We start from the raw sequence: 20,371 nt of genomic DNA, 5'->3' as shown, positions 1-20,371 counted from the left end.
CCTCTTCCAACAGGAAGAGAAAGAGGAGTCACTCGCAGGTAAACGAGCTCACTCGGCGGCCTAATGCCCTCAGCACGCGTTTGGGAACCACCTGCGATGAGACCAGGAGCCCCGCGCGAACAGCAGCCCGTCCCGCTGCACTCAGCGCGGATGGAGGCAGCACAGCGCTCCGCGCCCGCCTCAGGGCAGACTGCGGCCCCGCGGGCAGCCCATCCCCTCCCCTCTCTCTCTAAGCGCTTTTTTTTCCCCTTTCGCAGTTTCCCCCTCGCTCCTCTTCCCCCCGCTCCTGACAACAAAGACAACGCGGGGCTCGGGTCCGGGGCCGCCCCGGCGGTGACTCAGCGGCAGACCCGCCCCCGGCCCGCCCCGGCCCGCCCCGGCGCTCCCTCAGGCGAGGCCGGGACGGAGCCGCGCGTGTGTTGGGGCCGCGCCTGCACTCGGTGAGCGGGCGGGTACCGCGCGGCCTCATTCGTCCCCTCCTCCCGTCTCGTGGTCTTTTTCTCCTCGTTCCCCGCAGAGAGCCGCCCTGGCGAGGTAGGTGCAGCGTCTGCCGGCACACAAAGGCGGGCTGGCTGAGCTGGGGGAGGCGCTCCCGCGGAGCCCCGTCTGCCCGCCCGTAGGTGTGATCGGGATCGCGGGAATAGAAGATGCCCATCGCTCTTGGGGCGGGCAGAGAACCGGGAGAGCTCCTGTCCGAGCAGACACGGGAGCCTGAACGGTGGTTTTGCCCATGATGGCAAATTTCCTCCTGGTTTTAGTCTGGTGGAACGGTTTCCTCCGTGAAGCAACTTTTGTCCTCCCCAAGAGGAGCCCGTGGGCTGGGGGGCGGCCGCCCGGGGCTGCGTGGGGCTGGGATGGCACAGAGCTCAGGGCAGCGAGCGCAGCTGAACTTCTCGTGTACAAAGTGTGCATCTGAACCTAGCTTTACTTCGGAGCGAGAGCAGGCTCTGCTCACTCTGTGCTCCCATTCTGTGGTTCAGTCGGGGTTTCAATCCTCCTGTGTGTGTTGCGAGTCCAGATGTCCAGATCTTCCTCCGCATTGGGTTGAAGGACGGTGCAACTGGCTGCACATCGAGGAGAACAGGCTGCCCAGAGAGGTTGTGGAGTCTCCTCTGGAGATATTCGAGAGCCATCTGGATGCCATCCTCTGTGATCTGCTGTAGGGAGCCTGCTTTAGCAGGGAGGTTGGACTCTATCTCCACGGATCCCTTCTAGCCCCTACAGTTCTGTGATTTTGTGAACTTGGGTGTTCACATGAGTAAGGGGTGATACGTAGGTCTCTGTGACTTAGTTATTTGTTTCCTTCTTCTTTGATTTTTTTTTTTTAATGCCAGAACTCATTGAGCTGTATGTCAGTGCTACGTACTGTCTTGGTTGGAGCTGGTTCTGCAAGTTCAGGGCACACTTGTAGGACACTTGGGAGACCATAGGAGCAAATGGTCTGTTAGCAGGGTCTGTTGTGGCAGGAAAAGGGGAAATGGTTTCATGCTAAAAGAGGGTTTAGAGTGAATACAGGGAAAAAGTTTTTTATAATGTGGACAGTGAGGCTCTGGATGCCCCATCCCTGGAGACATTCGGCTCTGAGCACCTGATCTAGCTTAGGAGTCCCTGTTCATTGCAGCAGAGTTGATGACCTTTAAGGGTTTCTTCCAATTCAAATAGTTCAGTTATTCTATTCTGTGATTCTATTAGGTGATAGGAACGTGTGAACTTTTGTTTTGCATTAAGAATTTGCAGAGTCCAACAAAAATGTATCAAAATGAGGAAGAAATCTTTTGAACCAGCACAATGTGGTTGTTGTGTATAGTTTGTGGTGGGCGTGTTATTGAATAACTCTGGCAGCAGTCTGTTCTGCACTGTGGGACAGATATGTGTGTACTAAATCCTGCAGCACTGATCAGGATATTTAACTTTCTTTGGCTTGGCAGTGAGGTAGGAGTATAGAAGAACATTTTTAAAATGGAAATAACTTCTGGCTCTTTTGGGCAACCCGAGTAGCAATCTCCTCCTGATACGAATTGAGAATCTCTTCCCTTATTGATGGCTGTTTTCCCAGCAATATATGGACAGGCAGTGTATACAACGAATGTGGTAGCTGCTTGCTTATTGTCAGTGGTATTTGCTCACTAACAGTAAGTGATTGTTTGCTGGGCTTTATTAAGAACAACACGAATACCCTATATTCCTAAAACAAAGCTTTCATTGTCTTAAAGCAACTATGAGCCAATTTCATGGTTAGTGAAGCTCCACTGATGTCAGTGGAGTTTTGCCAGGATGATTTTGGCAGGTGAAGTGTCACTTGTATTTTTCAGGGTCCAAAATGCCCATGAGTAATGTTGCTATTTTATCTCCAGCATGTAAGTGTCATTAAGCATGAGTAATTACAGTGTTAGGCTGGTTTGCCCTGAAAGTTAGGGGTGAAGGTGAGGACCCACTTATAATCAGATCTAAATATTCTCCCATTTGCTTTCCCCCTTCTGCTACAGATCTTGTATCCCTTGGTTTAAAATCTTCATTCTTTTTCAGTCTTGGCACCTTTTTTTCTCTCTTCAAAATTAAGAAGTTTCTCTGAATCATGAGCACGGGAGGGTTTTGAGAATAGCTGTATTGAGCTGTCCTACAATAACGCTGCACTACTAGGTAAGTGATGAACTGCATGGCAGCTGCAGTTTGGACATCTTTCATTATTCATACATGCACATGCCTCTTCTTTACAAGCTGATTTGTGTGGTGGTTATGGTCAATGCATTTGCTGAAGTGGGAGATTGTTTGACAGAGTCACATAGTGTAACAGCCAGGCTTGAGATAGACTGAGTGAGCGGATCAGGATGTGTGGGGGAAAATTCACTGAATTTTTACACAGTGCTATGTGTTTTAATCAAAAACAGTTCTGTTTCTCAACACCACATCTCAACATCAGTAACGTAATGTTAGTAAGGAAAGAAAAAAAGTCTAAAAATTGGAGCAAAAGAAAACTAGTAGAGAGAGAAGCAAAGATTCTTGCTTAAAAGTTGTGGAAAGAAGAATGGAACTGTAAAACCAGTAATTGGTCTTGATAGATGTTTGGATCCAACAAAGCTTCAAAACATGATTTAACTGAACAGAATTATGTTATCTTTGTATGCATGCAACCATACTAAATATGTTTGTCTGACTCTAAATTGTCTGGCACTGTGGTAGTTTTAAAGACAGCAAGCTTCAGTGCTCAGCTTCACAAAATCTTTGATTCATTTTTCTCTGACAGTTTTGTACAGTACAACTTTGGATCTGTCTGTTTTCATGTCATAAGTACAAAAAGAAGAGCATGTCAGACACAATTTCCAGCTGATTCTATTCTGACATTTTTGGAAAAAAACAAGCATTAAAGTGTAAGCTCCACGTACTGTCTAACTTCAGAGAGAAGCCCATGGGTTGCACAGGTACACTCTTTGTTGTGTAAAGAACTGGCTGGAGGGTCGGGACCAGAGAGTGGTGATGAATGGAATTAAATCCAGCTGATGACTGGTCTTGAGTGGGGTTCTCCAGGTGTTGTACTGGGCCCTGTCTTGTTCAGTATCTTTATTGATGACCAGAATGAGGGCATTGAGTGCATCCTCAGGTTGCAGGTGACACCAACTTGATCTGCCCGAGGGTAGGAAGGCCCTACAGAGGGATCTGGACAGGCTAGATAACTGGGCTGAGGCCAATGGGCTCAACACTAAGTGCTGGGTCCTCCACTTTGGCTACAACAACCGTAGGCAGTGTTACAGGCTTGGGGCAGAGTGGCTGGAAGACTGCAAAGGAAACAGACCTGGAGGTTGTGGTGAGGTGAGCGTTAGCCTCTCTTCTTGAGTAACTATCTGTAGGATTAGAGGGAATGGCCTCAAGTTGCACCAGGGGAGATTCAGCTTGGACATTAGGAAAAACTTCTCTGCACTCCTCTACCACAGGGAGATTGTGGAGTCACCGTTCCTGGAGGTGTTCAAGAAATGTTTAGATGTTCTGCTGAGGGACATGGTTTAGTGAGCAGCGTTGGTGATAGGTGGATGGTTGGAATGAATGATCTTGGAGGTCTTTTCCAACCTTGGTGATTCTGTGGTTCTATGAAAAAAAGAAAAAGTGCTTCTCCAGTTCACTGACTAGTCAAAAGTTTATTCTGGTTTGGCCATAGCTTGCATGTTCTTGATTATCAGTGCAAGTATGGTTTCAAACTTAAGATGATGTTAGAAGGGCTGAAACTTTTTTTATTAATGTACCTGCAGAGCATGGAAGTTGATGCTTTAATGTTTATTTCTAAAGCAAGATGACAGAAGGGTTCATCTGTAGAAAGGGAATTGGTTGTGAACAGAGAGGTTGGTTGAAGAAGCACTTGGCCACAACCAGCATGTGTACTGGTTGTTGTTAGATCATGCTGAAAAGTTTTTTGTGCTGATGAGTCTTTTAACAAGAACATTCAGCACGTACAGGAGAGAGAAAACAGAAACATTTTTTTTCTCCTTTCTACATTTTCCTTTAAATGGTAGGCATGGTTTTCACAGACATGACTCCGGCTGGATTTCTGGGGTGCTCCTTCAGCTCACTGCAGGTGAGCAAGAGCCAACATAAGAGAAGTAGAAGCTCTGCAGAGCCAGGAAGGTGCTGGTGAGACCATGACTGCCTCTCTGGCCCCTCTGGCTCGGTTAGATGATGTGAGTGCAAATCCTACCATGAGAGACCAGGCTTCTGACACTCTCTAAAGGTACTTTCTATAGGTCCTGATGCTTCTCTGTTACGTGCAGTCACACACCTAGCTGATCTTAGTGCCAAGGGTTGTGTGCAGCAGGGGGCAGTTGGGGTGATTCTCTTGTGGCAGAGTTCTCATGGAGATTCTGTGAGGAGGGAGCACTAACATCTGTGAGGAAAGGAGATGGTCTAACAGAGCCATTTCCTTCTTTCCACAGAACCTGAAAACATCATAGGGTACCTGCTTGTGTTTGTGTTTCATGGCAGTGGGAATACAGAAGTTTGAACTAAGGCTTTGTTGGCTGTTGGAATTGCAATCTCTCACTGTCTTAAGTTTAGTTTCAGAACATGTTTTGAGCTTGCAGTCTGCTTTGTGTTTAGTTTATGTTTCATGTGGTGAAGGGCAGGAAAATCACAGGTGAGAAATCAGTGTTTCCAAGTTATGTCTATCAAAGAACAAGCCACAGAGATTTTGGGATGCTTGTGATTTTAAAAATATGATACAGTCCAGTGGACACATTTCAGCTTAGTATTTACTCCTATTCTTAATCCCGGATCTAAAGCTATCAGGGCAGGGTTTGTCGTGGCTTGGTGCAGTTTGAATTCTGGTATAGATATAGTCTAGCTTGGAATTAACTGAGCCTTTAGCAAGTCATCAGCTTACTTTGATGGGATGAGGATGCTAGTTTGATGAGGAGAGCAAGGAGCACAAATGCAGTCAGACTAAATAAGGCACTGTTATTTATCCTATGAGCAAAACTTCTGGATTTGCTTACATTTTAAAAATTTCTCTGGCAATACAAAGCTAGAAGTTTGCCTTTTGGGCTTCTCAAAAAGAGAAGTAGCTCAGTCTGCTAGGAACAAATTTGTTTCTTTCAGGTGAGATCTGTTTCCTTCTTTTTTTACACTTAAACTGAAAGTTCAGGCAGCGTACGTGCTTGCAGGATAAAATGTAAATCCTGTGTGGTGTCCTCTAGCAGATTTCAGCCCATGACATTTAGAACTTCATTAAGAATCCTGTGGAGAACTATCTTTATGATGATCAAGCACGAAATGTGCTTCTGCTATGCAGAATGCTTTAATGACCTGGACAACAGCAGCCTTGCTGTTTGTTGTGGTGGGGTGGATCTTAGTTTTATCCCTCAGCCAGGAATTAGTCATCTATCCTCTAAGCAAGAAAGCTACAACCCATAAAGGCTTTTGGAGGAGAAAATGCCCTCATGTTTGGCATTGGTTGAAGTGGCCCTTCTGCTTTGCAGTGTAGTGTATTGTAGGGAGGGAAACTGAGTTTTGAAATCGTAAAGCAAAACCCACATTAAGCTGTTTTTGTGTACTTGAATGTTGAGAGTTCTCCCGCCTGTGCTAGAAAGACATTCTGTTCACCGTGCCTGTGCCAGCTGGTGCTAGCTAACTCACAGGGTCCAGTGGCATGTGCTTTGAATCAGAATCAAACACTGCCAGCCAGATGTATTTTTATAGTGATGGCCTTATGTGGGTCTTCGAGGATGATGATGGCAAATAATGGAATGATTCTTCCCATTTCATTCCTCATATGTGCAGTGAATGGGTATTCATAACACCTCATGTATATACACAGGCCTTTGTTCTTGTGCTAATAATAAAATGGAGTGTTGGACACGATGTGACAAGAACTGGGTCAAGATTGTTCATGTGTGCATAAATGTGCTCCTAATTTAGGCCAATGGCTGTTCTGTGTGCTTCTAAACAAGTTATAAAGATTTCAGAGGGGCTGGAGTGAGTTTAGCTGTCAGATGCATGAAGTGCACCTCTTGCTGAGCAGAGCACTTAAAGATCAGGATCCAAATGCATGGTCTTCAGTTGCTTTGCATGTTATGCAAATAAAGAAGAAGCTTTGCTGTTTGGTACTGCTGGAGAGCAAGGAATTTAGTTTGAGCCAAAGGAAATTTTCTTCTTACTGGCAGGATGAGTTGCCGAACAGTCCTTTAAATATGTTCCCTGCTTTGTTGTTTCCTATGAAGGACATCCCTGCTACCTCAGTTTCCTTGCAGGTATCATCAGGGAAAAAGGTGATGGGCTGGCTGTCCTGCTGTGTTGCTGTCGTGTCCTTCAGGCTTGCTGCAATAGCTGAGCTCCTTGCTGCCTTTCATGGAAGAATGAACCAGGCTGCCTCTTCCGGACTCTTACTGAGATGCAGCTTGGTGCTTGCCTCTTTGTAGAGAGAGACAACCAATTTTCATCTGAATCCACTAGGATATTGGGGGTTTGTTTCTGGAGAGGATATGAAGGAATTTGATTGGGTTATGATAGTCTTTGTGTTGTGATTTATTTTTCATCCAACTCTCCTAGGCCATTTGTTCTTGAAGCTTAGCTATGTCATGTAATGCAAGCTGTAATATATAGTCAATATATAGTTCAACTTGCATAATGTGAGGCACATTGCCACTGTTCCCTGAAAGTAGTCTGGCAAAAATCCATAGCTAGGTTTTTTATTTTTATTTTTTAAATAATGGAGAAAAGGGCAGGAAAGGAGTAGCGGCGTGGTTTTTGGGGGGAGGGGGAGAAAGGGGAAAAGAAGGATTTGGGGACTATTTTGAAAAGTAATTCTTTTTTTTTTTTTCTTCTTTCCAAGTCTCAGAAATACTTCTGTGTAATACAAAGAAGCAAATCAGAGCATTGTGCATTGTAACTGACTTCCTGGTTGTGCTGGCAGTAGGCTTTGCAAGCCGAAGAGATGACTTGTTGTAAGTGACTGGTAGGCAGCCTGGCTTGCTTGCTCTGTGACTCTCCTGTGAGCACCCTTTCCAAGTACTTTTTGTCACACCCAGCTGCACAAGGACACACTGACCTGTGTCGGGCACAGGGAGCTGTGTGTGTTCTGGAGGAAAGCCCTGGCTGTATGGTTCTGTTACTGCAGCTAACTCTCCAAAGACAGTCTAAGCATGTCTGTTGTTTTCTTCATTTACCCACTTCATCTTCCAAGTACAAGAAAACTGAACAAGTCATTTGTAAAAGATGAGTGAATATGAGTACGTTCTTTCTTTTTCTGGGAAATAAATTCTAGCTGTAAATTCAGCTTAATATGTGAGAAATGTTAGGTATCTGAAGAGCAGAAAACATTATTTCTTGGGCTGATGTCATGTTACATTGAAAAGGTGTACAAAGATGTTCTGAAGTTCCAGCAACTGGAAAGCTAGCTTTGAAATGTAATATGAAGATTGCAGTTGTGAATGTCCACACCAGTCAGATTCTTTTGGTTTAAAAGGCTGAAATGCATTACAGACATCATTCTATCAAAACACCCTCTTTTTGAGAAAGATGGAGTTCTTGGTCCTGTCAACTCAGCTCAGCACTATTCAGTCACATCTAAAGAGACAGTCTCAGCCCTGAGGAACGTGCAGTTCAAATAGGGAAGAGAGTGAGGAAAAGGTGATTAGAAATGCAAAAAAGTGAAGCATGTTACTTTTTTATCACTAGTTCAGTGTTTTTACAGACTTTATGTATCTGTACAAACTGCTTTATTGCTCATGCTTATTGCATTACAGGAATAATTTTTTACTTTGCAAGCTGACTTACAGGAATCTGTGTACTTTCCAGCTAGTTAAGGTCCACTCTTCTCTGTAGAAGTATTAAAAAGTCATCTCCTTAACTTATTATCTGCTTCCAGGGAACTAACAGGATTGACAGAAGAAAACATGTTTCTTTAGTTAAATGTAATCCATTTCCCAGTGTCTGCTGGAAGTAATAGCAAAGAGGAGAAACACTGGTAGATACAGCAAATCTTATTGTCTAGGAAAATAGGACTGAAAGAACTATAAAGCAAAACTTCTCTCTTGAAAATCTCTGCCACAGATGTCACTTTTATTGTGCAATGTTATAGTTCATTCCTCAAATAATGGAGGTCAATTGGAGGTGCAGTCAAAAACTGGTCTGACCAGTGATGCTGGGATAACTTTTTAAAGGCAAAGAGCTTTAAAAGAAAGGGAAGTTTTTAAGTCTTGGGAGGCCCCTTGGATGATATAACAGTGGTCCACATACATAGCTAAATTTTCTGCTTGAATTATAATTCAAGTATATCTGATCTCTTCCTAATCCACTGCCATGGTGTCCTGCAGCTAAGTCATTTTATTTCCTTTCTTCAAAACTGCCATGATGTTGCTGGCATAGCGTGACTACAGATGGCATCGGCCACAGGAGGGTTCCTGTTTCTGTGACACTGAGGCTGAGGTCAGCTCTGTGAGGTATGTAGCTTTCCACCAGGTACTATAACACTATGCCACTAGTCTCTTAGTGTCTGCCATGTAAAATTCTTAATTGTCCCAGTATCAGCTTTCAGTAGAACTTTTTCCTCCTTCAGAATTATGTAAGAAAAAATCTCTAGCTGCTGAAAGACAATGCTGTCACTTATTTTACCTGTCTTATTTTACCTGTGTTTCGCTGTATCTTTGGATGTCTCTGTTTTAATGCTTAATTCCTTTGACTGCCATATCTGGTAGCACACAGGCAGAGGGCTGCATTTGTAATGAACTGTAATGTGCACTGTAAGGAAGGCAAGGGTAGTTTGGTAATGAACTTTGAGCTGAAAGAGTATGTGCTTTAAAAGGGCTTATTCCTTCCATTATTGACTGGAATTAAATTAATGAAGTCCCTTGATTTAGGATGTTTGGTAGTTTGCTTTTTTTATTATTATTATTATTTTATTTTTAATGGGAAGAAGATTAATTGACTGCTAGAACAGCCACTGATGTAGTTAATTTTCTATCGAAATGAAGATGTTTAGAGTTCCATGAAGTTGGGCAGACTAGATTATACATATTTAGTCAACAAAACGTTGAATAAGAAAGATAAGTCATTATTATAAAAGCAATGAAATAAGGAGCTCTACTCTCCTTCCTGTTGGATCCTGTTCCTCCAGGAAGGGGACTGGAAAGATTGCTTTACTTTAAAACACAACCATTCAGATTCTTAAGGCTTTATAATCAATGTATCAGTCCTCTTTCAAAAATCTGACAGAAGTAAGATGCTACAAACTCTTTTTGGAGTATCATGTTTTGCATAATGGCAAGCTTAGAAGTGCGGAGTAAGAATTGGTATCCCTAAGTAAGGGGAGGATGTGAAAGTTCAACAGGGCAGGTACAAAAAATTATGGTAATTATTTAGTGTAGTTAACCTAGAATCACGGAATCATAGGTTGGAAAAGACCTCTAAGATCATCTAGTCCAACCATTTACCTCCCACCAACCTCGCCACTAAACTATGTTCCTTAGTACCACATCTACACATTTCTTGAGTGCCTCCAGGGTCAGTGATGCCACCACCTCCCTGGGCAGCTGTTCCATTGCCCAACCACTCTTTCAGAGAAGTTTTTCCAAATATCCAACCTGAAGCTCCCCTGGCACAACTTGAGACCATTCCCTCTCATCCTATCACTGTTACCTGGGAGCAGAAGCTAACCCCCACCTCACCACAGCCTCCCTTAAGGCAGTTGTAGAGAGCAATAAGGTTTTACTTGAGTCTCTTCTTCTCCAGACTAAATAATCTTAGTTCTCTCAGCTGCTTCCCATAGGACTTGTGCTCCTCCAGGGTTGAATATAGACGGATGATTGCTTCTCTGTTCTTGTGGCTATATGATTTTTGATACAAGCCAGGATACTACTGGCCTGCTTGGCCACCTGGACGTGCTGCTGTCTCACGTTTAGGTGAGCGTCAGCTAACAGCCCCAGGTCCTTTACAGTCTTCCAGCCACTCTGCCCGAAGCCTGTAGCATTGCCTAGGGTTGTTGTGGCCAAAGCGCAGGACCCAGCATTTGGTCTTGTTGAACTTCATCCCATTGGCTTCAGCCCAGCAATGCAGCCTGTCCAGATCCCTCTGTAGGGCCTCAGGCAGATTGACACTTCCTTCCAAGTTGGCGTCATCTGCAAACTTACTGAGGGTGCACTCAGTGCCCTCATCCAGATAATCAATGAAGATACTGAAGAGAACAGGCTCCAGTATGACTCAAGGGGAACAGCACTCGTGACCAGTTGCTAGCTGGATTTAATTCCATTCACCACCATTCTCTGGGCCCAGCCCTCCAGCCAGTTCTTTACCCAACAAGGAGTGTATCTGAGCAAATTGTGGGCTGCCAGGTTCTCCAAGAGAATACTGTGAGAGGCAGTGCCAAAGGTTTTGCTGTAGTCTAGGTAGACTATGTTGACAGCCCTTCCCTCATCCATCACACTTGTAACTTGGTCATAGAAGGATAAGAAACTAGGTAATTTCTGCTTAGAATTCTGTAGAGTCATTGTGTATTTGAAAATCAAGCTGTCAGGGTAAGCAAATATGTATTCAATTAGATAAATATTTATTGTTGTCCTTTTTTACTAATTGGGAAGCAAAGGCTGAAATGATTTGATTACACTATAAGTAATTAGCAAAGGATAGAATTTTAACTCGGGACTTTGAACCAAGACGAAAAAATAAACAGGATGGAATATTGCAAACAGTGCTAATGAAAAGATAACATAAACACGTTAAACTTTGTATTTCAAGCAGGAACTTACTGCACAAGGATAGAAATCATCTTCCCTTAAAGGCCTTTAGGCAAGTAGGCAGCTTAAGAAACTGCTGTGAGGTGAAAACAGGATCTGGTTGGACCATGGTCATTTCCTTACATGACGGTTCTGTGCCTCTGATGTTACCTTTATTAAGTTTGTTGCTTCTCAGGAAATTCCTTAAGACAAATTGCAGTTTAAATTATATTTCCAAATAACTGAAGTTCAAATAAGGAGCACCAGGCAAATCGGGCTTCATCTTGAAAAGCTGCAGCGGAATCCTGCTAAGAGATTTTCTGTACTCACCTCCCAGGCTGTGCGTCTGAGTCACCTGAAGCAACTTCACTAAATGTGGAAATGTAGCTGACTCAGAGACAAGAGGTTGCCGTTCTTTGGTGGGATGTCATCAGCTACAGTTGAGCTACATTGCAATTTTCCCCGTATCTTGGTCAAATGTGGAATTTCATTAGAGTTTGGGCTGAGCCAAAGGATAAATGTTTTGCACAGTGTCAGTGTCTGTGTGTTGACTGACAACCGTGTGCTACTGTAACAGCACTGGGGATTTTCCCCTTTTCTGATGCGTTGGGAAAGCACTTTGATTCATTGCACCACGTGTTTTGGTCAAAGCATTTGCATCTACGGTGAAAATGAAGAGACGAGGATTTTTTTTGTTGCTCCTGTATACATTTAAGCAGTTTGGACTTCCTTAATGATTATTTCTTATTTCTAAACATAGTTAATTAAAAAAGCAAACCAAACTTTTATTAGCTTTCCATACTATTATGGGTTTTCTCTCCTGGATGTTGTTTGAATCAGATTCCTTTACTTTAACAATCTCATGTTTGCTCTGGTGCCTGTGGTTCGTTTGAATGTCAAATAGCCAGCATTCAACTGAGGGAAAACCTGAGGTAAATAGGTGATAGTGCATGCTGGACAACCAGAAGGTCCTACAGTGATCTTAAAAACAATTTAAAAATATTTCTGTAAGCCAGCTGTGGAATGAGAAGTGGATGGATGGTTGGAAGCTTAAAAGCTTGAATCATTACAGTTTGGGACATTTAAAGGTTAGACTAGATTTAAATGCTGTTACTTTGAAGCCCTTAATGGAAGGGGAAGCATATCTGTGCCCTTTTTCTTTGCTTAGGGTTTATAATTGAAGCTAGAACTTGAAGTGTATGGAATCACTTTGCTGTTGGCGAAGGAATGTCATCATACTGTTCAAGTGTAGTGTGGTCAGCCTAAATGCTCTAACTTCAGAACTAAAGGCTGATTGGAAACCAGCTGAGGTGTACATGCATGTGCACTAAATATCAATGAAGAAAAAATCTGCCTTGCAGCTGTTGCTGGTGGTGTCACTAAGCTTCTCCTCCCAGCCCTCTACTTGACTCCTCATTGCCTTTCACAGGCAGGGGGTGAAGTGCCGAGCGGAGCTGCGTGCTTTGTTACAGGTATGTATGTCTTCCAGAGCCAGATAATGATGTTGGACTGCAGGTGGGTCTCTGCCTGATTATCTTCTAGGCATGAACAAAATAAGCAAGAGATGTAAAGGCAAATCAGACATTACCTGGAGTAAAGACTTTTAGTGATACAACTTGCGCTCAGCTGAGTAACTAGCCTGGGGTTATTCTTACTGCAGGAGAGCTGAACCTTGAGCATTACCCAGTATATGGCATTTTGCTGAAATTTAACTCTTTAAAAATGAAAGTTGCTTTGGAATATAGGTGTCAGTTATGTAGACAGATGACAAAGTCTGTAAAATGACCCAAAGTACTTCTTGCAAGGATATGAATGGAGGTCACTGAGGCAGCATGTAGTGAGAGCAGAGAGAGGACGTTAGTGGATTTTAATTATGTCCAATATGACAATGGTGTGTTTGCTTTTCTAAGTTCTTTGTACTTAAAGCTGGAATAGATTGGGATTTTTTTTTTTAATATTTATTTTTCCAAATGTGCCACAGATGCCAGAGATACCAAGCTTGCAAAACATCTCCTTTCAGATGGAACATGGGCGTTCTCTCACCTTAGATTTGACCTTTTCTTCATCATTGTTTGATAAATTTTGACCCGATTTCTGTACAGGGGGAAAAAAAGTGGATCAGATTATGATACCAGGTGGTTATAGTAGACTGGAAAGAAAAGGAAATGAGAGAATTCAAGAAAAAAAGAAGTCTTTGAGGTTTATCTGTTTCAACTTGCACTATGAGCTGGAGCTGTAAGCTTTCTAGCTGATCTGTGTGAGATAAGCTTGCATGAGCCTTCTGCACCAGAATCACAAGCTTGGATTCTTCTGTGCTGCATAAGGAAATCCCTGTTGTTACCCAGTTCTCATGCAGTCAATGTGCAGACCCTCAGGTGTTGCCTTCTGTAAGCCATGGTTGCTTCATCTCTCATATCAGAGCAGCATTCTTTCCATGTGTCTAAATGCGTTACAACATGGTTGCTACCTTTGTAGAAGCCTGTTGTGGAAGCAGACCACACAGCATGATTTAAACTGTCATTTTGTGGGTAGCTGCAACGGGGAGTGCTGGCTGCGCTTTCATTCTCACTGTCAGACCAGTGAACCATACAAAAATTCTGTGAAGCTGAAGATGGGGGGAAAACCCCATATATTTCTGCCCCCTCGTTCCTTTACCACTTACTTTACCAGTAAAAGTGCAATGCTTACTTATCACTTCCTTCTAGAAGCTGAGTGTAACCAAATGAACAATTCCTGTAATTCAGTGAGGTGTATTGTGAAGTCTTGAAAAATTAGAGCAGAGAGTAACCTCGTTATTTCAAAGTGTTGTGTATTTGTACACTAATTGCAGGGCTCTGAGCTGAAAGAGCAACCACTGAGTTCACCACGCAACAGGGTTATGCCACAGAAAAACACAACTTGCTGTTGCATGAAACGGAAACTTAAGTCCGAAACTCAGTAAGCCCACAGTGAGGATACATTCACTCTGTGCTTTACAGTAAAGGTCTGCATGGTGCGGTGGTTTCTATGGATCGTTGGCCTTGTCACATCATGTAAAATCAATCTTTGCTTAAATAGGAAATAGTTGGAAAGGAAAGCTGCTGCAGACCTGTGTGTCTTCTAACTGTATTATCTCTGCTGGCCGCTAACCACATGTTTTAGCTGGTATCCTTCCCAGTGCATGAACACGCCTGGTGAGTAATGCATGAAAAACAAACAGAACAAGGCTTGATATCTTTGGCCAACTTGAGTAGTGTAAGGATCTTGTTGGTTTTTGCCCTATTTCCTGCCTTTGCTTTTTTATTCCAAATTTTACCTTTTTAATATAGCTTTTCTCTTGCCTATTTCTCCTGCGTATTATTATTTTTTTTTTCTGTGGGGATGCTATGTTGAATGATGAATTTAATTTTTTGTTTTAGCAGTAGTTTTTTATTTGGATCTTGCAAGGAGCTGCATGGGTATATTTTTGTAATTTTCTTTTATGTTAGTATATTAAAGGAAGGCTAAGGGCCATGTTCTTCTGGGGAAAATGGAGGGTTGTTAGAAACACACCACTTTCTACTTTCAATAAAACTTTAATTAACTAAATGTTCTGTCTGGCCTCTTGCCCACATAATAAATACAAACTAGAGAAACTTGCCTAAGTCATTATTATCTGTTATCAAAAACATTTCCATTTCCATCCCACAGTGGAGCTGAGGAAAAACTGGCCAGCAAGTGCCTTTGTGCAAAGAAATCTTGCTTACTCAGCTTACCTGGTTCCCTACATCTGTGTGTTTGTGCTGCCGTCCTAAAGGGTCACCTGTATCAAGCCAATCCATATTTAAAGTTGCCTTTGTATATAGAGCACAGGAAATATGTGGTAGGATTCCTGTTGGCTTTGCCTACCGGAGTGACTGCAGTATGTGGCTGCCCTCTGCAGAGTTCCTTGGAGAGGAAAATTCCTGTTCAGGATTACTTCTACCTTGCAAAAAGTTACCCACAACGGGCAAGGACTCCTCAACCCAGTAAGTTAGGATTTAAGCTGTCTGAGCCAGTGTTGGGCAGCTGGGCTGCCCGGAGCAGACAGCAGCTTGTGTTACTTGAGGAATGAGTCTCCCTGCTCCCAACTTGTATAAGGTGTTTGTAGTTCTGACTTGCTTTTTTGGAGGTTGATACTTGCCTGACCTGCCCTCTGAGAGAAACTGAGTTGATATACTGTCAGGTGATTGTTCTTTGAGAGCAGTTGCAATGAGGAATTAATGAGGAAGGAAATAAGAGCTCCTATTGTCTTTGTTTACTTTTTGTTCTCGAATCTCCCATTTCTTATCTCTAATCTTCAGCTCCAGCAAATGAGGTTTAACTGCAGATCCTAATGCTGAGCTGATTAGGCAGAGATCTGCAGATGAAATGTTAAGCTGTCAAAAGGGAGACGTCCTGGCTGAGCTGCCTGAGATGAAAGGACATTTTGTTAGCTCCTTGTCAGAATGACAGTGTGTTACAGGAGTGGAGCTTCAGTTCCACAGTGCTGTGTCCCTCTGGATCCAGGGCTGTGATATCCATGTATTTGCAATATCAGCTGTTTCACCTTAATGGGGATCCCTGGGCACAACCCCACAGTGCACAAAGGAAGGATGCAGTGGCAACATCCACACCCTGTTTCAAGCCTGGCTTCCTGAGTGTGAGTTGAGGCCCTGGCTGACGGTTTGGGTGCAGACTTGCCTTCAGCTATGGGCTGTGTGAGCTGGCACACGCAGCTTCTGCCAGTTGTCCTTTTGCAGGGTCATGTTCTGTGGTTGTGGTGGCCTTTTTCCAAGGATTGTGCTCAGGATGCCTTTCAGCAGTGTGGATGCTGATGGCCACAGCTCAAGCATCCTTGCCCACGCGCTGCTCTGGCTGGCTGCAGCTAGTTGGCCATTTACAGTAAATTGCAGATGCTGTCAGTTTCCCAGCTCTGCTTTTTTGCTGGAGTCATTGCAGCAAGAAAGCATTTTAGGGGCGTCTTTTCACCATCAAATTATTACTTTGCTATCTGAAAAGTGCAGATGAAGGATGACTCCTCCCTAAACCAGAGTGACTCCCAGATTCTTAAAGCAGCTGAAGTCTACTGCACATTAGCTGTCCTGAGCTGCCTTACAGTTCTCTCCAGGTCCCACAGGAACATTTATAGCAGAGGATAGCAGCCTCTGGTAATGGCCAGCAAAGGGAGGGAGAGGAAACAGTGTCTTGAAAGCCTACTCCCTGCAGATAGAGAATCCCAGTGATCAGTAAGTGGAATTCTCTGAGAGCAGGGACTTCCTTGGGCTGCTCCTTGGGTCACAGGAAAATCCATCATTTTTTCCAGCCCACTTTTTCATTTCCTGGCTCACCATTCAAATTAAATTTCCTTGTAAGTGTTGTTTATATTTGCAGCTTTAAAAATGGGAAAAGCTGTCTTGTGGCAGGCTGTAATACAGTGCCGGTAATTATTTTAGAGATGACCTCTGCTTTGCCTCTTGCCCTCTCATCTAGCATCAGCTCACTCCTGTTTTCTAAACTTTTGGTTTGCTGCTGAAGTCTTCTGCTATTGTGACCAGGCAAAAAATGAGCTCAAACAGAGCTCAAACAACTGCTGAACTAGTTCAGATCTTCTTAATGGAAACCTTCCTTCTCTCAACCCTTTTGCACTCTTTTTAATTAAGCCATAAAACTTCATGTGTTTGAACTTTGCGAAAACAAACCCAAACCCTCTTCTGTTACAGAACACTTTGGTTCTTTCCCCTGTTTTTGTTTCATATTATTTACTTCATTGCTGCTGGAGTAGCTGCTCAGGGTAAAAAGACACTGCTTTTCAGCTGAATGACTTAAATCTTTCATAAAGGGAGATGTAAACCAAACTCTTTGTGAAACGACTTAAACATCCATTCCAGCTCAAGCTTTAAATAGAAAGTGTGGATCATTTCAAAATCCAGCAAAATTTGGACATGAGAGAGTATGGAAGAGATCATAGTTTTCAGCAGCTGAGGAGGTAAAGGAGAATGTCTGACTGACTGTTTCTGGCAAAAACTTATGTAAGTTTGAAACTTATGGGTATATGCATATGGTCTCATGAGATGGCAAATCTTTGCAATCACATGCAATACTGAGGGGTACGTGAGCATCGACCTGTATTTATAAAATCCTCTGGTAAGTATCTGTTTAGTTGGTTTTCTTTTCCTGAGGCTGAGATTTGCCAGCATCAATTGTATATCTTAAGTGCATTCCTTCTCTCCTTTTGTGTTCTTGATTTGCTTTTTGGCTACTGGCTGATCTTTTAGTGATACTTCAGGGTAAAAAGATCTCAGCAGCACAGTCAGTGATGTGGAAAAAAAATTATATCTGCTTCCGAGCTTTTCTCTGCACTCCGTATGTTTCCTACATTTTTGGAAATGGTATGATGTTGTCCAAGTTACTTTGGCAGGTTGTGAAAAGCTTTTTAAAAGGGTCATTCTGGTGTTTTGGCAGAAAAAGTTTTATCTTCTGTCTCCATGATTCCAGCAAACCTATGGTCACTGCAGTATGTGGGTTCTCTCCAATTGCTGTGCTTGATGTTTTCGCTTTCTCAAGGTACTGCACATGGTGGCTTTTTTCTTTTATTCTTAATTTATTTAAAAAAGGATATTTCAGCCCTGCAGACCCAGCACTCCGTATGCGTGCAGTAAATGACTCTTGTTGAGATCAATGGTTTCCTGTGTTTTATTAGCACTCCAGTTTCAGCTGGTCCTGTAATCTCACATTTCTTTTTATAACTATTTTATAAGGAGAAGGACCCAATTAAAGCAGTTCAGGTTTCTCTGTTACAGTGCTGTTATCCTGTCCCTCATCACAACAAACCTACCCTGGCTCTCTGCTGTGCTTTGCAAGCCTCTGGCACGTTCCCCCAGCGCTCCTATGTTTGCACTGGAAGCTTCTGCAACCATTTATGCAGCAGTATCTTTTTGACCATCTCTGCCTCCTTTTATCCTGACGTGTACACATAAGCACATAATCTGATGTTTGGTCTGTGCTTTTAGCAAACAGGCCTACATTATTAGGTGGTTCCACATCTGTATGCCAGACTGTTCAGGACACTGAAAATTCCCAAATCTGGGAATGTGCTGCTCTCATCTTTGACTTTTGGGTAACGTGGCAGCATCTTGTGCCAGCCCTGAGAGCTACAAGGTCTGAAAAGAGAAGGGAAAGCGGGTGGTAGCTGCTGTGGGGAGGTTAGAGCAGCTTATCTATCTGAGCTAGAAAGCCAGGTGGTTTCTGTCCTTGCCAGTAAAAGTGAGAGGAGAAGTTGGGCAGGAAAGGGGCCGGTCTGTACCTAGAGCTGCAGTCATTCAGATGCAGGTTGCTGAGCTGTAGCAAGAAGAAAAGGTAAAGATTTGTGCACTGAGTAGTGTGCCTTTTGAAGAATCCTCCTCTCTGAGGAAAAAATAACACAGGTAACCAGCGCCTGAAGACTTTCTACTGTGCACAGAAGTTTTTAAGAAGACGTTTTGGAGGTGATGGCTCCAGCAGCAAACTCTACATGCATCTCCTTGTGGGTACTCATCACTGCTGTGGTCTCCTCTGCTCTGCTCTCTAACTGGGAACCAAATGGAGTATGGAAACAGCTGCTGTTCGTGCCTTAGCATTGCTGTGTAGGCATCCTGCCAACCTTGTGATACAGAAGCGAGTCCTGACCAGGATCCTCTGTTGGGGACCTCAGATGCAAACACTGACTGTACATTGACAAAGGGCCTGTTCTAGGGTGAATGTGTGTGTGGGGATAAGTCTCTTAAATTCGTAGATTGAAACTTTTTATTTAAAATTAGAAATACATACACGAAGACAGAGAAAGTTGTATACTAGTTTTAAAACAACTGGAATAATAACCAAAAATAATCAAATTGTTAATTTTAGATGATAATTACTTTTTTTAATAAACTTGGTCGGTTACCAGCATGCATCCAACCTGCTCCAAGTGACTTTATTTAAGTAATTAAAATCAGTTTAGCAGCAGTGATTTTGCAAACTTGCTCTGTCTTCAGTTGTTTTAGTGCAACTTTTCTATGAATAGCTGCTGAAAATGTATTTACTTTGAACACTGGAACTGAATCATTTTCAGTGCTGTAATAAAGAGTTTGAATAAGTATCATATCCAACCAATTAGTGCATCTTACCTGCCTGTTAAGCAAATAAAATGCTCATATTACAACAACCCTTCTGCAGAGTGCAGCTGGAATCATAAAAAAAGCTACAAATACTTCACAGTCAAGATGTGTCCTTAAATCATTTTGATTTTAGCATTCATTCATTCCTAGAATACAAATCAACACTGGTATTTTTTCCCTGATGTTGTCTTGAATCCTTTCTAGCTGAAGTGAATAATGGAAGCATGGGATTATTTTGAGGCTGTCCCTTGCTCTGTTCTAAAAGATTGAACCCACATACTGCAAGCTTCGAATGTGCAGAAGTTCCCCTAGCCCTGCATGAATATATTTGTGTGCAGACTGTGAAGAACCTTTGTAGCCTTTCAAGGCAGGACTTTGGTCTTGGGTAAAAGCAAGTTTGGAAATGGAAGCTTGTTATGACTTCTTTCTTAAATCTAACAGATGCCTGGATAAAGGGAATTAGTCATAAGAAGGAAATCTTAAAGCTGGTTTCAGTTACATTTCAAAGATGATGGTTATGTCAGCGATTTACAACTTCAGCTTTCTCTCCACTACCAGAGTCAATAAGTGGTAACCTGACATGAGGTTCTGCAAGGTACTGTCTGGTCTGTTGAAGGCTGCGTGTGTGTTGAAGCAGATGTTTGAAGCAGATTTCCACTGTGTGTCTGCGTCTGCCGATGGAGGTAGAAGAGATGATGGGTGTTCCTCAGCACAGGATTGTTGTAGGTTTGGCTGACATGGACAGTTATGCAGGTTTTGGCTCATTCTTCTGGGCTGAGGTGGAGGATGTCTGCCAGCTGCCCCAGTAAGGCTCTGGTTTCTGAAAGGTGATTGCTGGTCGTGTCCCAGCACTTCTCTCCAGTGCCCTTTGGGCTTTCCAGTGCTGTTTGAAGTTCTTTAAAAGTCTGTTCTTGGTTCCCTTTGGTTCTGAAGACTTATTACCCATTACCATAGAAGATGGAGCCACTGAGGCAAGCAGAAGGGAGGCTTTGAGTCTGTGCTTTTCTGTGTCGTTGCCAGCTGGTGTCCTTTGTGCAAGACAAGCAGGGAGACAGTGATTTTGCACAG

General features: G+C 43.1%; 1 protein-coding gene across 2 annotated transcripts in view; it reads left to right on the top strand.

The window, feature by feature from the left end:
• The first annotated feature begins 368 nt into the window (after nt 1-368).
• FAM107B (family with sequence similarity 107 member B) overlaps nt 369-20,371 on the top strand; it is a 61,185-nt gene continuing 41,182 nt past the window's right edge. The window contains exons 1-2 of one of the 2 annotated variants that reach the window (XM_019617587.2): nt 518-534; nt 2,527-2,640. The gene's annotated coding sequence lies outside the window, so the exon portion shown is untranslated. Of the gene's footprint in view, nt 535-2,526; nt 2,641-20,371 lie in introns of both variants that reach the window. The other variant, XM_010716416.3, reaches the window with a different exon arrangement.

Source organism: Meleagris gallopavo, chromosome 1 (assembly GCF_905368555.1).
Source record: "Meleagris gallopavo chromosome 1, MGAL_WU_HG_1.1, whole genome shotgun sequence".
NCBI lineage: Eukaryota > Metazoa > Chordata > Aves > Galliformes > Phasianidae > Meleagris > Meleagris gallopavo.
Note: the sequence above shows the minus strand (reverse complement) of the source record. Positions and strands in the feature narration are given on the sequence as shown.